A 17,440-nucleotide genomic window follows, 5' to 3' on the forward strand; every position below is an offset into this window, starting at 1 on the left:
GAAACTATTAATGTTTCATTTGATCATAAATGGAATGTCTCCCAGACACGAGACAGACAGACTGTTGCCAAAATTATTTAATTCTCAGGAAAGAGATGGTCCAGTCAGTGGTTAGCGGATGGCTATATTTAAGATGAGCGTTTTCCCACAAATATTTTGACACGGGAAACTCTGCTGAGCTCTCCAGTATAGCAGACCTGGCTGACTTAACACTGCCCAACGGTGATTAAAGATCCGAGTCTGGAACAGACTAAAGTAATGTTAGATAAATCATTTAACTTCCAAGCCACAGTCAGTAACTGTGGCGCTCCAGGACAGATAAAAGAAAAATGTGCTTCTCTCACCCATACTCAATCTTGTTTGGGATACTCCTGTATCATCCAGGCCAAGGACAACCTCCTTTTGTACCTAAAATAGTTACAGTTTGTAAAAAGGTATCTTCTTTCTACCACTTGTAACAGATAGTGCGAATAACTTCTCCAGTCTCATTTCCATGTCTCTGTACATCCACTGGGTGCCTGTGTGGACACAGTTCTTTTATACAGGACTCCCTGTTGGAGCTTCTAGATTTGTGGCTAGTGCTAAGTCGTTTCTGTCACCCAAATATAACTTTGCAGTGCCTTCGACTTTATTTTTCCTTTTCTGACTGTTCTCTAAACGCCTGCTTAGCTTGTAAACATGCACTCTGCAATATACAAGACATTGTTCATTGACAACGTTGCTTATTCTATAAAGGATTTTAGATGGTGAGGTACACACGTACACATGAGAATCACCCGGGAGTCTGCAGCTACATGAGGCTTTCAATTGTGATTTTATATCATGGGCTTCAGAACTCCGTGAAATACATACATTAGGCGTCCCGATCCCCATTTGATTGGTTAGGAAATGGAAGTGTAAGGAGTTAAGAACTTTGCCCAAGGGTGCCTGGCTGGCTCCGTTGGTGCCACATGTGAATCTTGATCTTAGGGTCTTGAGTTTGAGCCCCACGTTGGGTGTAGAGATTACTTAAAATCTTAAAAAAAAAAAAAAAAGACTTGCTCAACGTCACACGGTGACAAAGCAGAGAAGCAGCAAGTTTTCAGCCTCGCCACTGTGCCACTTCTTCTTTCTCAGTGTAAGTGTGAAATCCCGTGTCCTCCAGGACACCCCGCGCTGCTCTGAGCGGAACCCTGCCCCCCGAAGGCTTCCCTGCAGGGACGACTGAGGGTTCATCTGCTTGAGCTCGACTTCAGTGTGCAGTGTGCTGAATTCATCTGCCTCGCTCTCTGATCCAGATTTTCACAGCAAAGGAAACGAACAGTACACATCTCAGTGCGCTTACGATCTAATTATCCAGACACGCTCTTGATTACTCTTAGGTTTTATCTACTTGCCTCAAAATAAGTTACATGTAGGGGCGCCTGGGTGGCTCAGTTGGTTAAGCATCTGACTCTTGATTTTGGCGTGGGTCACGATCTCAGGGTCATAGGATCGAGCCCCGTGTCGGGCTCCCCACTCAGTCTCGAGTCTGCTTCTCTCCCTCTCCCTCTGCCTCTCCCTGCTCTCTCTCTCTCTCTTTCTCAAGCAAACAAATAAATCTTTTAAAAAAATTTTAGTTACATACATGTTAGTATATGTTTATATACATTACACTCACATATACTTACATATTCTGTATTGCTAATTATCACTATATAGATGTCACTACATCACTAGTTCTGTATGTGCAAACACGTACATATGCACGTGTATATGTACACACACACACACACACACACTTTCATTCGTCACAGATACCCGATTACTTATGGGACAAACTGTCTAGGCAACATTTGGCTAACATTCCTCGCCACTATGCCTCCCATCCCAGTGTCGGGCACCATTTCTGGGGCCACACCTCTCAGAGGCGCAGGGTCGCTGGAAGATGCGCTACAATTCTGTCACTGTATCCTCTGCCCCTCTAACCTTTCATTAGGGAAACCGATCGAGCTGGTTATTTATTACGTGGAAAAAGTAGATACAGCACGATGCAGCTTTAGGATGGTCACAACAGTGTAAGACATTTTATAAAACATGTGTCGGTTTGACGATATAACACCTCCTCACTGTATCTCAACTTCAACAGCAAAGTGATGACAATATGTAGGATTTTAGGCTCTACAGCCGCAGTTAACAATAGATATTTTTCAGTGGAGAAAATGGTGGTGAACAAATCGATGAATGGTGGATGCCAAGCTGGAAACCAAAGGGTCTTTCATTTCCGGTCTGTCACTGTCCTGTCACACCCCAAGACCCCCCTAACACCCAGGGTTCCCTGGTGGGTGTCACCTCTTGGGGTTCACTCTGTGTCCCCCTGCACCTCTCTTTCTTTCCTCACAGCTCTTCTGGAATCCGCCCTGCAGACCCAGGTTATGATTACGGCCCTTCTCACGGCATCACCCCCCTGCCTGCTTTCATGTTAAAGCAGGGCACGAGCCGGCTCTACGACCGAGTAATAGAAAAAACACACGACACAAGGTGAGTTATGTCAGCAGAGCCAGTTTAAAAGGGGATTTTACAGGTAGCCTCTGATGAGAAGTTCTTTAGTTGTGCTGTTATTTTGACCTTGGGCTGAACAGTATTAGCTAGAGTGTCAGAAGCAGCAAGGAGCACATAAGGGAAGAGCCCCAGAGGATTACACTGAAGGACAATCATTCACACATCCACCAAGTTCAATTTTCCCTCAAAATAAACACGAAAAAAACAACAATGCAGATCCAGACCAAAACAGCCCGTGTGCCAATTCTTCGGGGGTTCAGAAGAGCCAACTGCTCTCCTCGTAGCAGCAACTTTCAAAACCAGGAGAAGTTCCATGGGTATCCCAGGTGTATTGAGTGTGTGAGCTGAGAACCTGCTCTCGTGTCAGCCTGAAAATAGATGGCATTTGCTGCATAATTATAGAGGCTCACCCATTCTCCCAGTTCTCAGGAGTGATGAAAGAATCTAAAAGGTTTCAGGTTTATAAATTAAATGAATAGACCTTTGAAAAACGCCATCTGTTCTCCTTGGGTTTGACGGGGGTCTGTGGCAAAGAACACAAGAGCACCTGGTCGTTTGGACCAAGCCAGTGGCCCCAAATGCCCCCCATTCGGGGTGTCTTCCCACAGTCCACGCGGCATGGTGGAACCTGCCTTCCAATCCAGGTGTTAACATCAGGTTCACAATATATATAGACCAGACTTCTGGTTTATATATAAACCATGGCATTCTGTGTGTCCATGGAATATTTAGTAGGCATACAAAGCCCGGGGTCAAGGCCAATGAGGGAAAGAGGATCTTTAAGACAGACTTCTTACCTTTCAAGAGCTTACATTCCAGAAGGGATAATGAGGCATGTACATGAATATTCAAAATCAGACAGAGCAAGAATAACTCTGGCAAGTGCTAAATGAGTGCAATACACAAATACTCTGGGAAACTTAGAAGAGTAAGATTCTTCTGGCTGGAGAGTTGAGGAACACCTCTCTGAAGAGGTGAGATTTAAATGAGTCCATAAACCATGAGCAGAATTTCGGGAGAGAGGGAAGAAAAAGGTTGCCTCGTGAGGTAGTCCGGGCAGGAAGGAAGGCACGATTAGAGACAAGGGTGGGAGATGCCAAGTGCCCTGCGGGAACAGGTAGGCCTCTGACCCAAACAGCAAAGGGTTCTCCAGAGTCAACCTACATTAGAATCAGCCCGAGCACTTGCTCAAACACGGATGAATGGGCCCCATGTCCAGAGTGTCTGACAGAGCAGGTCTGAGAGGCTGCATTTTGAACAGGTCTCCAGGTGCTGTTAAGCTGCTGGTCCCCGGAACTAAGAACAACTGGGGAGTGGTCAGCTCACATCAAAATCTCCATTCTACGGTGGATTTGGTTAAATCCTAATTCCGAAAGCTGACCTGATTAAACTTTGGGTGGCGATGATAATTACCTAGAATTTCTCTGGAACTAAATATTTTCCTCTAAATCTGCCCGGAGAAGATGGAAAGATAGCAAGGGAACTATTATGCTTGGAGACTTCCTATTTACCAAATGCTTTCCGAAATTACCTCATGTAATTCCCAGCAGGTTCCCATCAGATAAAGACTGGAATCCCCATTTTACAGATGAGGAACCGGGGCCCAGTGACGTCGAGGGTCCTACCCAAAGGCAAATAACAGGGCCAGGATCTATGTGCCAGAAAAATCTTATACCGTAGCGGTAAGAAATCAGCGTAGAGGCTTGGTCTTCCTGGAACACTCTTCAAAGGCAGGCAGTGGTCACGGATCATAAGATCAGTATTCCTTCCATCTCAAATCAAGTTCAGAAATACCTGAACAGAGTCATCTGTACTGAAGGTTACACAGACACAAGAGAACAGTGACCCAGACCAGACCCTACTATGGTTATCTACGAATGTGGGGAGCAAGCACCTTCCAAATGATGACTCCAGGGTATCCGTGAGCCCCACAAGACTGCTCCATTTCAAAGGAATACCTTCGTGTTTTCAGTTCAAATATCTAGTCAGTCAGCCAGCAAGCCAGTGGACATGGCCCGGCAATCTGAGAGGGTCAGCAAAACCACCACTTCTCCTTATTTGGAGAAATAACAGCCTCCAAGACAAGCAGTTCGGGAGTCGTGCACACCCGAGGCTGGGCTTGGCAGGCCTCTCCGCCCACGCCCTGCCCAGCCTTGCCCTGCTCGACAGCTGGGGGAGGTTAGCCCGCCCCTGCTTCCCCACTCGGTTCCAACACTGCCCACGGCCTTCTCCTCGGAGATGAGCTCCGCTGCCCTGTGTCCCAAGGACGGCCGGACCTGGAGCATTCCTACCCTCGAGGGCAGCCCTGCCATCTGTGTAACTCCCGAGAAACAAACACAGGGCTACCAGCTCCGTGACCCCATGTAAAGAAGTCACCGTCTAGGTGACCAAGGGCCCACCTCGGGCCAGGGGGTGGACACAGTCCAGTCGTCCCTCCTCCCCAAAAAACACTGAAAGGAAAGAATCCTCTGCACGCAGGAGGCAAGGCAGGTGAACAAAATGCTTTGTCGTCTGCAGAGCCTTTCAAAACTCATGACTAGTAGACAGAGCTTTCAACTCACTTCAAGGAGAAATGGGCTCTGGCTTGACCCCAGAGGAGCTCACCTTCCCCCATGGCCCGACCCAAACTCAGTCTTCTTCTTCCTCTTCTCTGTATTATCCTTTCTCTTGTCTTCCTTCTTTGAAAAGCAACATGGCGACACACTTTGCCCCAGAGAGGACAGGAAGATATGGGTGAATAAACAGACAGAGGGAGTTTCTTACAATACTGAGTTCATTCTGATCACCCTCATCCCCAACTCCTCCTTCAATAGACTGCAGTCTCCAAATTGGTTCCCCCAACCCCCAAATTTTTTAAAGGTACAATCCTCCTCATCCATCAGCACTCCTCCCCACCTTGATGGCCAAGGAACGGGGTGGGTTGTAGAGGAATGAGCACTGGGTTATGAATGAAAAGACTGTTTCTCCTCTGAGGATCTCCTCATTTGTGGTCTCACCGCCATGCCCGTGGCTCTGCCTCTGGACTTTTCGGAGCCTCTGGTTCTGCTGCTGTGTGGCTTTAGGAATAGCTTCTGTGCTCACCCTCCTAGTTCTGTGAACATCGAGTGAGCCGAATTATTCTTGTATGACTTTGCATGCAGAGAAATGGGATCAGCAAGGATTCTTACGAAAATTGCCCACAAGCGTTCGTAGGCTCCTACTCAAATGAGAGCAAAATGAATTGAATGGATAGTAATCACTTTAATATATTCATAGGAGCGTGATGAGAATGACACACTAGAAAGAATGGATTCTCAAAGTAGGAACTCCACGCTGTATTATATTCCAAAGACATATCCTTGAGAAAAAGGTTCAGTTATATGCTGTGCACTCCCATGCAAGAAAGTGCTTTTCCTCATTCCCATTCCTGAATTAACTGGCTATTCTGAAGCCAGATCAGGTTAGAGGACAGATTTCCAATCCACTTCATACGGATATGACAAGTATACTCAAATGTTGATTATTTCTAAAAATTATGGGATGGGCGATTACCCACATCTCTGCTTTAGGTCCTTCTCCTTCCCTTCCTATCCTACCACCTAGGAGTACCTCTCCCTGGGAATGAAACATGCCTGTTGCCAGAATAAAAGTTTTAGTTGGTGAGGGTAAGGCTGAACCAATTAGCTAAACAAGTTTCTGGATGCTCTTAGAATTTCAATTACATTGTCCATTCTAGTCCTGTCCCACATTTATATTAAAAATAGTAAAATCTGTGTGCTTTAGGATAGTCCCTTGATAGAAAAACATTTATCTTGCCGTATTGCTCAAAAAATAGTTTTTGGTTTTTCTTTCTCTCTCCTTCTCTCTCTCTTTTTTTGGGGGGTGGTATAGCGAAGTGTGGCAATTTATTTTTTTGTTTTCTTGTGAAGTGTGATTTAATGTAAATGTAGAAATGCTGTTATTGAACTTATATGTCAAGATGGCCTTACAGATATGTTCACTGTATGTACACTGAAAATGCAAAAAAAGCTCTGGGTGGTTTTTCTATTATTAAGAGGCACTATTTATAGAAGCACATATCTTTGGATAAAAATTTTCTGTCAAAATTAAAAATATCAGAACACCACATTTGACTCATTTCTTTGCTCTAGTCCCAGAGTGATACTGAACAGAAACTTATTAGCATTTCACTAAATTTCTCCAGATCATTGTTACGAATAATAAAAATACAGAAACATTTTAAAACAACATATTTCAGTCTTAAAATGGTCAGATTAACATAATTATAGCCTTAGGTTGCCAACACTGGCACATTTCTCATTTTCATGAGAATGCAGAGGTTTCCCCTGATCGCAAGCTAATAGGCTCTTTGGTCTAAATATATACAATAAAATCTAAAGCAAATTTCTGAAGCATTAAGATCGGAACCCTGGAGATATCCAGTAAGTAATTTGCACTGCAGTGGAGCAGGATTTTTTGTTTTGCAGTTACACAGCTGCTAGGAAATATATTTTTAGATTTGCTTTTAAAGGCAAGCAAAAATGGTATCCACTGTGTAGCTATGTACCCAGAATGTTCCCTCAGTCCCTACTGCAAGGAGCCCACCATGTACAGAATGTTCTATCCATCGCCTTCCTTCTTGCAAGGCAGTGCAAGGAACAGTCCCCTACAGATTGCCATCCCAGACGAAGCTATCAGACCCTGACCACGACACCCAAGGCTTCGGACGCTTGCTTTATGAAAAACACGCACTGAAGTTTCAACAGGTCCCTGCTAATTCTGAATTACCTCATCACTGACATCGTTACAATCTCTTACTGCCGTCTGGGTTTTTGTTTGACGGCTCTTCCTGTGATAGCAAGGGCAAATGAAAACGTACAGGTTCAAAGAGTGAAATCAGAACGAGGAAAAGCACGAACTTGGATTTCACAGGAAAAGAAAACAAATGTTAAGAAAGAAATCAAGGACATGTGTCGATCAACCAACGGAGAGAAACATATTTCCTGTATTTCAGGGAGATGGAGTGAGTTAGCGCTGCCCCAACAAGGAGAAGGCATCCTCCAGCTTAAACGCACACGGGATAGTCACACCTTTTATCTGGAGAGGCCTCGAATAAATAAATCTGCACAGAAATGATTTCATGAACAGCTCTTCTTTTGTGCCAAAAAACAAGGTGTTGGAGTTCTTGAGAACGCTTAAACAAGAATTAGTTTTGAATCTGATGTCAAAATGGCTTATTTTTCTCAATGACACAATCTTTAGTGACGTTTTGCTCTGTCTTCACGAGCCCCTGACTTGTCTTTTGTCTTAAAACCTTGTTTTTTTTTTTTTTTTTTTTTTAAGATTTTACTTATTTATTTGACGGAGAGACACAGCGAGAGAGGGAACACAAGCATGGGGAGTGGGAGAGGGAGAAGCAGGCTTCCTGCTGAGCAGGGAGCCCGATGCGGGGCTCGATCCCAGAACGCTGGGATCATAACCTGAGCCGAAGGCAGACGCTTAATGGCTGAGCCACTCAGGCGCCCCAAAACCTCGGTTTTTATGCCTCACTCAATAACAAGATACTATTCATCACTTTGGCCATCTCCTCACAACAACTGTGCTGTTACCCACTTAATGGTACCCAATTTTAAACTGACTTTTTTTTTTTTTACTTATTGTGATGAAGCAGTAATATTCATGCTCTCAAGTTCTTTGTGCTACGTACCTCTCTGATACTCATGAAGACATTATATAATTATTAAAATCTAAAAACCTGTTTTTCTACATGCCACAGAAAATCACCAGTTCCGAGTGAAAAACAACCTTGGAAGTCATCCGAGCAGTGATACGTTAACGTTTCAGAGTCATGGCAGGAGCCATTTTCCTTAGCAAAGAGGCTGACTTTTAAAAATAATGTTATAATACTACACAAGCCTTTTAAGCCAATATGTATTGTTTTATTCAAAGCATCTCATAATTTGAAGCAGCTGCTGTTTTTCAGTTGACTGGATGGCTTATTCTCCTTCCATAAAAATATTGGATCATCTAAATCTGGTTAGTTCAAAATCCATTTATTTTTGGTCCAGGCCCATGCATTTCCAATTAATGAGCTCTGGTCCCACTATAGACATTGTGCTGCTACGGAGAGGAGGTGAAGCCCAGTTCTATTCATCGACAACAATGGCTGGCTATGAGAAGTCAGACAGACAGCGTTCTCCGAAATCAATCAAGTGGGACCCAGAGGGCCCTCACAAGGAAGGCAGGGAAGTGCTGGAGATGCATAAAGGGCTGGCCTGAGGGACAGGTGGGGTGGGCTCCAGCCCTGTGTTTGTCCCATCCTTATTTTGTGATCTTCTCACCCCAAGTCATTCCAACCCCGTGAGGCTAGTCTCACCGGCAGGGGAATGGGTTTACAAGATGACGCGTAGGACCTTCCTTCCACCTCTGAAACCCCATGATTCTAAATAAGCCAGGCCTGTTTCTTGGGGTTGAACCAACTACCAGGTACGTCCTCAGTCACAAATCTACAGCAGCAGACAGTCTTGCTCCTGCAAATTACGTGCAAGCAGAGGACTCGTCGACCTGACGGGGAGAAAAGCAGAGCAGAGAGGAAACATCTTACCGCCAGTTGCTATGTACCTTAAAAACATTTGTCTTCTCCGTAAAAAAACTAATGTGTGCTCCCCCCCCCCAAAAAAAATTTTAAATAAAAGCAGCACACCCTCACCTAAGAAATTTTAGAAAAAGTGTAAAGAGAAGAACAGTCATCTGGAAGCCTCTACAGGGCAAGATCGTGCAGAGGGAGCCTGCGTGGACGGGATCGGAAACAACTCCCTAGAGTCTGGGTTACCCCTATGGGGACCCACAGAGAAGACAGAAAAGCCAAACCCCAGGAAGAAAACGGCATGTAGGTGCAAGGGTTACAACCTGGAAAGACGAGGACATATGCTCCCAGTCAAAGGCAATTTCCGCTAACATCTGTATTTACAAGAGCCCAGAAGAGGGATGTGGTTTGGATAACAAGGGGCAGGGAGTGTGGGGTAAACCTCTCCCGAACTCTCCAGCACCGGCTCAGAACTCTTTGGGGATGACCACTAAAGGGAGGTCCTGTTCCAATGGACTTTGAGTTGAGTTGGCTGGTTCGCCAGCCCTGGATTTTACGCAGAAATGGGGCCGGGCGCTGGCTGTGATGGTCCTGAAGCCCAAGTGCAGGGCCGTGATGGGCAGCTGCAAGTCCTGTTGATACTGTTGGCCATAATTACTTTGCATCACAAATCACCGGGTATTTCTGTGGCTGAGTGGATGCCTCCGTCCCGGGAGCCCCGGTCCCTGGTCCTCAGTGGGCTCCCGCTGGCTGCTTGGACTCCAGCAACCCTCCACCTGCAACGTTACTCGGTGTTCTTCCTGTCCTCCCCCCCACGGCTCTGCCGAAAGCTGACAGGCTGTAGCCTGACATGCAGGCAGCTCTCCATTCAAAGACACTTTCTCGCTTCCAGATCAAGCTCACGAAGAAGTTCCCCGCTCTGGGTCCATGAAAGCAGCTTTCCGGTGACACAGCACATGAAGTGAAGAAGGACGGCGCAAAGAGGGAAGGGTAGTTTGCCTAAAACTCCCCCCACTCTAGCCACTGTTTACCGTTCTCGCTTCACGCTGAGGAAGTTGTCAACAGGTCTCTGGAAAGACAACCAGTCTGATACTAGGTTTTGGGTGCTACACGTCTCAACCAACCAACCAACCAAACCAAACCAAACCAAACAAACCACCTTCCAAAAGTGTACAAAATAATTTATCTTGAATCAAAAAAGCATTGCTTATTTGTAATTATTACTTTCAAATGAAGTTGTCTGTATCTGACTCCAGACTTAAAGCTCTTAGCTACCGGTAAGAGAGTTGGCCTGGATTCGAACTCCAGCTTTGCTACTTGCTAGGGTGTGATCTTGCTACTTAATTTTTTGGCCTCAGTTTTCCAATCAAAAAAATGGGTCTAACTGTACCAATGAAGTCGAGTTATTCTGACGACTGTATGAAATAATATATGTTACCAAGACCACATTAGGTAACAACTTTTCATGCATATGAACTCATCTCCGAGTTGGGATAAAGATATCCACAGGGATACGGATAAGCAGATGCACGCACACGTGAACCTTTCAAGGGAAACAGCCTGATTTAAAAGGACACTGCTCTATCGAATTCCTTTTTAAAAAAATGCAAAATATTGTGACCTAACTATTGCAAGAATAAGACAAAATAGTCATCTCCAGTGCATATAATTTTTGCCAAAGCCTTTTTTCAAGCAGTCATTAAGCCTGACAAAACAGGATTATATCTGTTATATAAAACTGTAGAAGTTTTAAATGTGACTCATAAAGCTTACAATGATTATTTCTTTTAAAAAAGTCAAAACTGAGACACAGCAGCTATTTGTAATTTAAAATTGAAAGTGCTTTTCACACGGAAAAAACAACAAATAATTTTCCCCAGGGTGCTGAAGGACACATACTCAGGTCCCCCTCCCACTGTTATCACATCTTCGAATCTTCTACATTTGTCTCAGAAACTAAATGCAAGTCAACATCTTCATGAAAACACTGAAAATGGTCACCAAACACATACATCAGTGAGATCTGTACCAGCAGATAATGTTGACACATTAAATCCTTTTTAAATCATAAGATTACACAGAAACTAGATCATAGGATTTATAGATGGAGGACAGCCAAACGTAACTTAAATGGCTTTTTAAAAACAAACTATCGCCAACCACAAGGAAGTTTCCTTCCAAGCAGGGTGCTAAGAAGTGAAAATTAAAAACCTGGAATTTTAATGCCTCATTGAATGGAACTGAAATACGGAAGACCTGACTCCGTTGAAGGCAAAATGTCCCACAGCATGACAAAACCAGCCTGAAAATTGTTATTTTGTTACAAAGGTACAGTTCTTACCTTACATGTTCCGTGACCCTTTCTCTTCTAGCAGAAAGTTTCTAGACTTGCGGAGACCTTGAAACCTCCCATCTCTCGAAGGCTTCCAGCTCTGGCTGTCTTTATGGTGACTAAATGCAAGGCTTGGGGTTTTTTTCTTTTCTTTCTTTTTTTTTTTTTTTTAACAGAAGGAAGCTTTTACTCAAAATATGTGGTTTAAAGGAGCAGTATCCACCCTTGTTAAAACCATTTCACGGACATTCAGAGGTTTTGTTTCTACTCTACGAAAGTTAAATCTGAGTAGGAAGGCATTTTTCCTGTCCCGGAAATCAGCATAACTAAAACCAATGCTGAGCTAACGAGAAATGTTTCTTCCATGTGTTCCGTCTGGCAGAAACTGCAAGCCATATCAAGGAAACACGTGATGTTTATAAATACAATATGGCTCATGTTGTCATAACCTCTCAATGACAAAAAAAAAAAAAAAAGTGCAAGGAAAAGCAAGCAGCCACACAGCAGGAAAGATGAGATTTGTATCACTTGGAAGCTGCATATCAGATGTGCATATATTACCCTTTCTTGCTTCTTAGAAAATAAAATAAAGTCTAAGTGGAAGCAGCTAGGGAGGAAGAAAATATCTCCCGTGCTCTGGATAGCCACTGTATTCAAATGTGTTTGCCCCGCTAATCACTTCAATAAGAGTAATTCCTTACCACTGGTACCGTAGACATCTTTCTGCCTGTCAGAAAAGCATGATATAAAGGGGGGCATAATTAAATACATCACCCAAGTGAGTTCCATTGCGTTAACTCAAGCAAATAATAGAACGGAGGCAAGGATTTCACAGAGCCTGGAACTGATGTGGAAACGTCCAGATGTCTGTATCACGACTGATTATGGACTTGTGGATTATTGACTTCGGACCTGCTGCTGGACTCGCTCACTGTTATATTTTCAGAAGCTTGCACAAGAGCCAGACTCAGAGGACGGCTGTGGTACATAATGGTTGGGTGAATGAACCGGCGAACCTTGGAACCAGGTTAACTGGTCTAAAAATCATCTGTCCTACTTGGTGAGTGTGGAGTATTGGGAGTATCCAATAGGAAATACTCACTCAATTCAATCTACAAGTAAGATTTGTCCTACTGAGTTATAAATACAGCAAAGCAAGATCTGTCTTATCTAATCTGGTATCCAGAGGTTAGCTGACTTTCTACCACAGGTGAATTTAACTCCTGAAAAGAAATTTTTAAAAAGCAGATATGTATGCTTTTCTGACCATCACTTGTTTCAATCCGACCAATCTGTTAAACTTTAGGGTTACTAACTGCTGTGAAATTATATTGATAGGACGGAGAATTTGTTAGGACAGACGGATATTCTCTATTTCTCATTTCGGTCGGGAACTACCACTGAGATAAGCTCGGGAATGTGCTGCAAACTCAAACGTTCGCATTTGTATTTACAAATCATTGTACTGATCTCAGCAAACAGGGTATTCACTGAAAGTTCGAGATAGAGAAGGTGCTGAAGTGAACCCCTTTTTCATCCAGACAGTTAATGAGCATTTCCTCATTGTTGGAGGGAAACACAGGCAGCATGCAGATGAACTGAATGGGAAGCTAAGGGTTTAAAAGGAACTGAAGGTGTGTCCACGGCATGCAGGAAAAGATGAGTGGGACAAGGGAGGGAGGAGGACAGGTGAGGTTCTGTGGAGGCTCAAAGAGGCTTGGAAAAGGGAGGAGGTAGGGAAGTCTTGACGAAGATGGTGGCTTTTGAGTTAGATCTTCACACATGGGTGGCACACGGACACCAAGGATGAAGGCAACAGAGGGAGGAAGGACAGTCGTGACCACCACAGTGAGCAAAGGCCAGTTCTGGAGTTGGGCTGCCTGGCTCCCAATCCAGTTCTACCACAGAAGAGCTGTGTGGCTTCGAGCAAGTTCCCTAACCTCTCTGATCTTCAGCTTCCATATCTGAAACAGGGGATAACAGGAATTCCCCTCACACTGGATTGTTTTGAAAATCAAATGAGAATGAATACAAGCACAGTGCTCAGGGTAGGACCTGGCCCGGAGTCGGTATATTTTGTGAGTTAGTCATTAATATCACGGTCACTGGTGGTGGGTCAAGGAGGAGAACCTTGAACGACTGAAAGATTAGCTAGGAGTTATTTCCAGAAACTTCCATTTCTATGGGATTCTCTTCTCTTCCGTCCCTTTTTTTAAATTTTATTTATTTATTTGAGAGAGCAGGTGGAGGGGCAGAGAGAGAGGGGGAAAAACAGACTCCCCACTGAGCAGGGAGCCATATGCAGAGCTCGATCCCAGGACCCTGGGATCATGACCTGAGCTGAAGGCAGACGAAGTTAATTGACTGAGCCACCCAGGCGCCCCTCTTCTCTTCCATTTCTACAGGATTACTTCATCCCTCCCCAAATCCCAAAACCTTCCTCTCAACACTGCCCCATGGAAAAAAGAGCTCCAAGGCATACATACTAAATGACACATACTTCTTCTTTCATTTTTTAGGGGGGTGGTGGGGGTATCTTTTTAGCCCCATCAAAAGAGAACACAATGGAGCAAAGTTAACTATAAAAAGATGCAATGAGACAGACACCTAACAGAGTTAAGAAGTGAAACAAATTTAAGAAAGGATATTTTATGGGCTCTAAAATCTCATCAGGCATCATTTCAAAACCTGCAAAACTGTAATAGAAATATCAAAGAAGGGAGGCTATAGCTGAATACACGGAGTCAGAAAGAACTGGGTTCAAATCCAATGTCTGACATTTACCAGCTGTGTGGGCCTAGGAAAAACTCATTGGCCTCAGCTTCACCATCAGTAAAAACGGAGTCACTATACCTACTTGGCACAGTTCCTGGCTCATCAGTATGTGAAGTATTTAACACGTTGCCTGCTGTGTGGGTACAAAAAGGTCTGTGATCTGACATCCAGAAAAACAACGGTCTAGAATGACTACTACTTGTACCCTGCCTGACTCCACGGAGAAATGAATAGAATTCACAGACATTTTGCCCCCCTCCCCACCAAAGTCAAAGTGGAGCATCTGACAAAAAGATGAAAGTAGGAAAACCAAAAAGAGAGGCCAGGAACGAAGCCAACACGCAGAATACACGCCGCGAATGTCTGTACGCTTGTTGTGGGTGGGCCACACATTTAATTCTAAGCTTTAGAGTAGCAACACAAAGAGGGAAAATGATCACTTTCAAGATTCAAAGTGTCCATATGACAAAAATAAACCAGGAGAAGCACAACTATTTCTGGTGATGAGAACAGAGAGATATTTTTACAGTGGGTTCTCATTAATGGCAGAAAATGAATAATACAGCAATTGCACACTACCGTGATAGGAGCCCATGCGTTCTGGGTTTACGCGCACCGTGGGTAAGACATTGTGGCCGGCTCTGGAGGGATACAAACGTGAACACGAGATGGTGTATGCCTTTGGAGAACTGACAGTCTTGTGGCTGAGACACTCATCCATCTAGATGGTTCTAACACCAGGATGACGTGCTGCATGCCCCCAAAAGGGCAAGGTAAATTCTGCCGGAGCATTAGGGAGAGTGTCGTCAAGTAGGTGGCCTTGTAGTTGGCCTCTAAAACAAGGTTTTATGTCTTAACAGCTCAAGATGGAAAATTTCAACCATTTGGAAACAGAAGAGAAAATAATCTGGTGAGCTCCCATCATCCATCTGTGACATTTTTCAGCAGGTTACCGATTCTGTTTCACCTATGTCTGCTGTTTTGGTTTATTCTGCAGCGGTGTGTTTAAGCAAATCCCCTTCATCATGCCATTTAGCCTGTAAATACTTAGTATGTCTCATTTTACAAAATATAACCACCAAACCATTATTACGCCCAACGGAATGACCAGTTATCCCTTAACATCACCTGATTCCTTTTTTCTTTAAAGGTTTTATTTATTTACTTGAGAGAGAAAATGAGTGGAGAAGGGCAGAGGGAGAGGGAGAAAAAATCTGAAGCAGACTCCACACTGAGCCCAAGATGGGGCTCGATCCCATGACCGCAAGATCATGACCTGAGCCAAAACCAAGGGTCGGACGCTTAACCGACTGAGCCACCCAGGCACCCCCAACATCACCTGATTCCTAACACATGTTCAAATTTCCCAAAGAGTTTCAAAGATGTCTTTAACAGTTGGTTGTTCCAATGAGGATTCTACCATGGTGCACACGTGGCATTTGGTTGTTACGGTATAGACGTGACCTGGGAAACATACGGTGTTCCTGCCCACGTTTTTTCAGGCCAGCGGTTTATTGAAGGAATTGAGCAGCTGTCCTATTGTATGTGAGATGGAAGGAATTTTGAAAGGCAGATCCGTGGGGAGCGAGAGGCCACTTCAGATACGCGGAGTAAGAACGGACAGGTGGCTCTGCTTTGGGTGTGGGGATGCGGACGACAGTGACCAACACCTTGTGCTATTCTTTGTGTGGTGGGACGGTGGGCTCAGGGGGCCAGCTTGGGAAGCGGTCGTTGGACTGGGGTCAGGTGAGTTGGGAGCCTGGCTACAGGCTATTGCATGACTGATCACTAGAAAAATACTGAACGCGAGAACTGGAGCAGCAGAGCAGTGGTGCGAAGAGCCGGGGATCTAGAGCCCACCTGCCTGGGTTCAAATCTCAGCTCCGCCGCTCTCTAGCTGCGTGGTCTCGGGCAAATGTCCTCACACACCTAGCAACTGTTTTCTAGGCTGTCAACAGAGAGGGCTTACACCAATACCTGCCTCAAAATGTTGTCGTGGGGATTAAATGAGATCACTCGTAAGAGTGCTTAGTAAATGCTCAAAAACTTAGCTGTCATGAAAACAGTGACGCAGGCAATGGCAGAAGGGGCATCCGTTAAGAGGCCTTCCCAAACGGCCTGGACCAGCTCTGCTGACTGGGGGACGTGTTGAGAAACGAGAGTTATGCCATCAAAGAATCAACGATAACTCAACTTTTTAAATCTCTTCTTCCCCACCCTTCAAAATGCACACACACATACACCCCACCAATGTCTACCTTGCATACAAATAGAAAAAGCAAGCAGGAAAAAGACTTCAGAGAGAAAAAAAAAGAGAAAGATTAGGATTTTTTTTCTTCAATGGGATACAATGGAAACACTGGAAGAATATCCATGTGGAGACAGCTACTTGGAAGCTGAACATTGGGCTCCTGAAGTCTAGAGAAATGGCAGAGCTGGGGTTACAGTTTCAAGGGTCATCACATCGATGTAATGGTTAAGTCAGCAGCAAGACAGAAACCACACGTGAAAGGATGCAGCTTAAAAAAAAAAAGCAAATTCACACACACACACACACACACACACACACACACTGGTGAAGTCCGTCTGAGCACACTGAAGACCATTCAGGGGCAGGAGGAAGAAGAGTTAGTGAATGACGCAGGCTGAGATGTGTTTGAACCTAAGGAAGGAATTTGGAAATGGCGGTGTAAGTAGAAACCAAGGTTTCTAAGAAGACCATTCATGGGTGTCAAAGGCAGGGCTGAAGTAAAAGAGGTCTGGGAGGCAGCGACTGATTTGGTTCTTAGGAAGGAATTTAAGATGGAAGGCCAGGTCTGGGGAGGGTGTTCTAAATGCAAATCTGGGAGCTGTCCTATATAAGTACAAACGAAAGACATACAAGAGGGAAAGAACTGAATGATAGGAGCAGAAAATCACAGGAAGTCATCTCAAAGTGGGTTGGAGGGTGGAAAAGCCCCCAAACTGCGAAAAAGCCACTGGGTTGGGTGAGCAGGAAGTCCCTGGTACCCTCTGAGAGCCCCAAGATGGAACGGCTCATCTCTGAGTTGTACATTCGTGAGTGACAAGCCCTGTGAGTGCATACATAATTCTGCAAGAGGGCCTCTTCCATATGGTGAGCTCAGTCCCTTGGGAACTAAATTTCAAAGCTACTATCTAATTTTGTAAGGAAACACAAGCCATGTGATTAAATTAGACCGGGGTGATTTGCACCCACATGCAAAGAATCAGGAGCCGGCTGTGCTCCG

At 44.5% G+C, this 17,440-nt stretch overlaps 1 protein-coding gene across 17 annotated transcripts in view; it reads right to left on the reverse strand.

Moving 5' to 3' along the window:
- Positions 1–17,440, reverse strand: part of KIAA1217 (KIAA1217 ortholog) — a 703,566-nt gene that overhangs the window by 71,863 nt on the left and 614,263 nt on the right. The window contains exon 1 of one of the 17 annotated variants that reach the window (XM_045787023.2): positions 11,427–11,846. The exons of the other annotated variants lie outside the window; for them this stretch is intronic. The gene's annotated coding sequence lies outside the window, so the exon portion shown is untranslated. Of the gene's footprint in view, positions 1–11,426; positions 11,847–17,440 lie in introns of those variants that run through there. 17 annotated transcript variants of the gene reach the window in all.

The sequence above is a fragment of the Ursus americanus genome, chromosome 31 (assembly GCF_024610735.1).
Source record: "Ursus americanus isolate L20-20 chromosome 31, mUrsAme1.1.p, whole genome shotgun sequence".
Classification (NCBI taxonomy): domain Eukaryota; kingdom Metazoa; phylum Chordata; class Mammalia; order Carnivora; family Ursidae; genus Ursus; species Ursus americanus.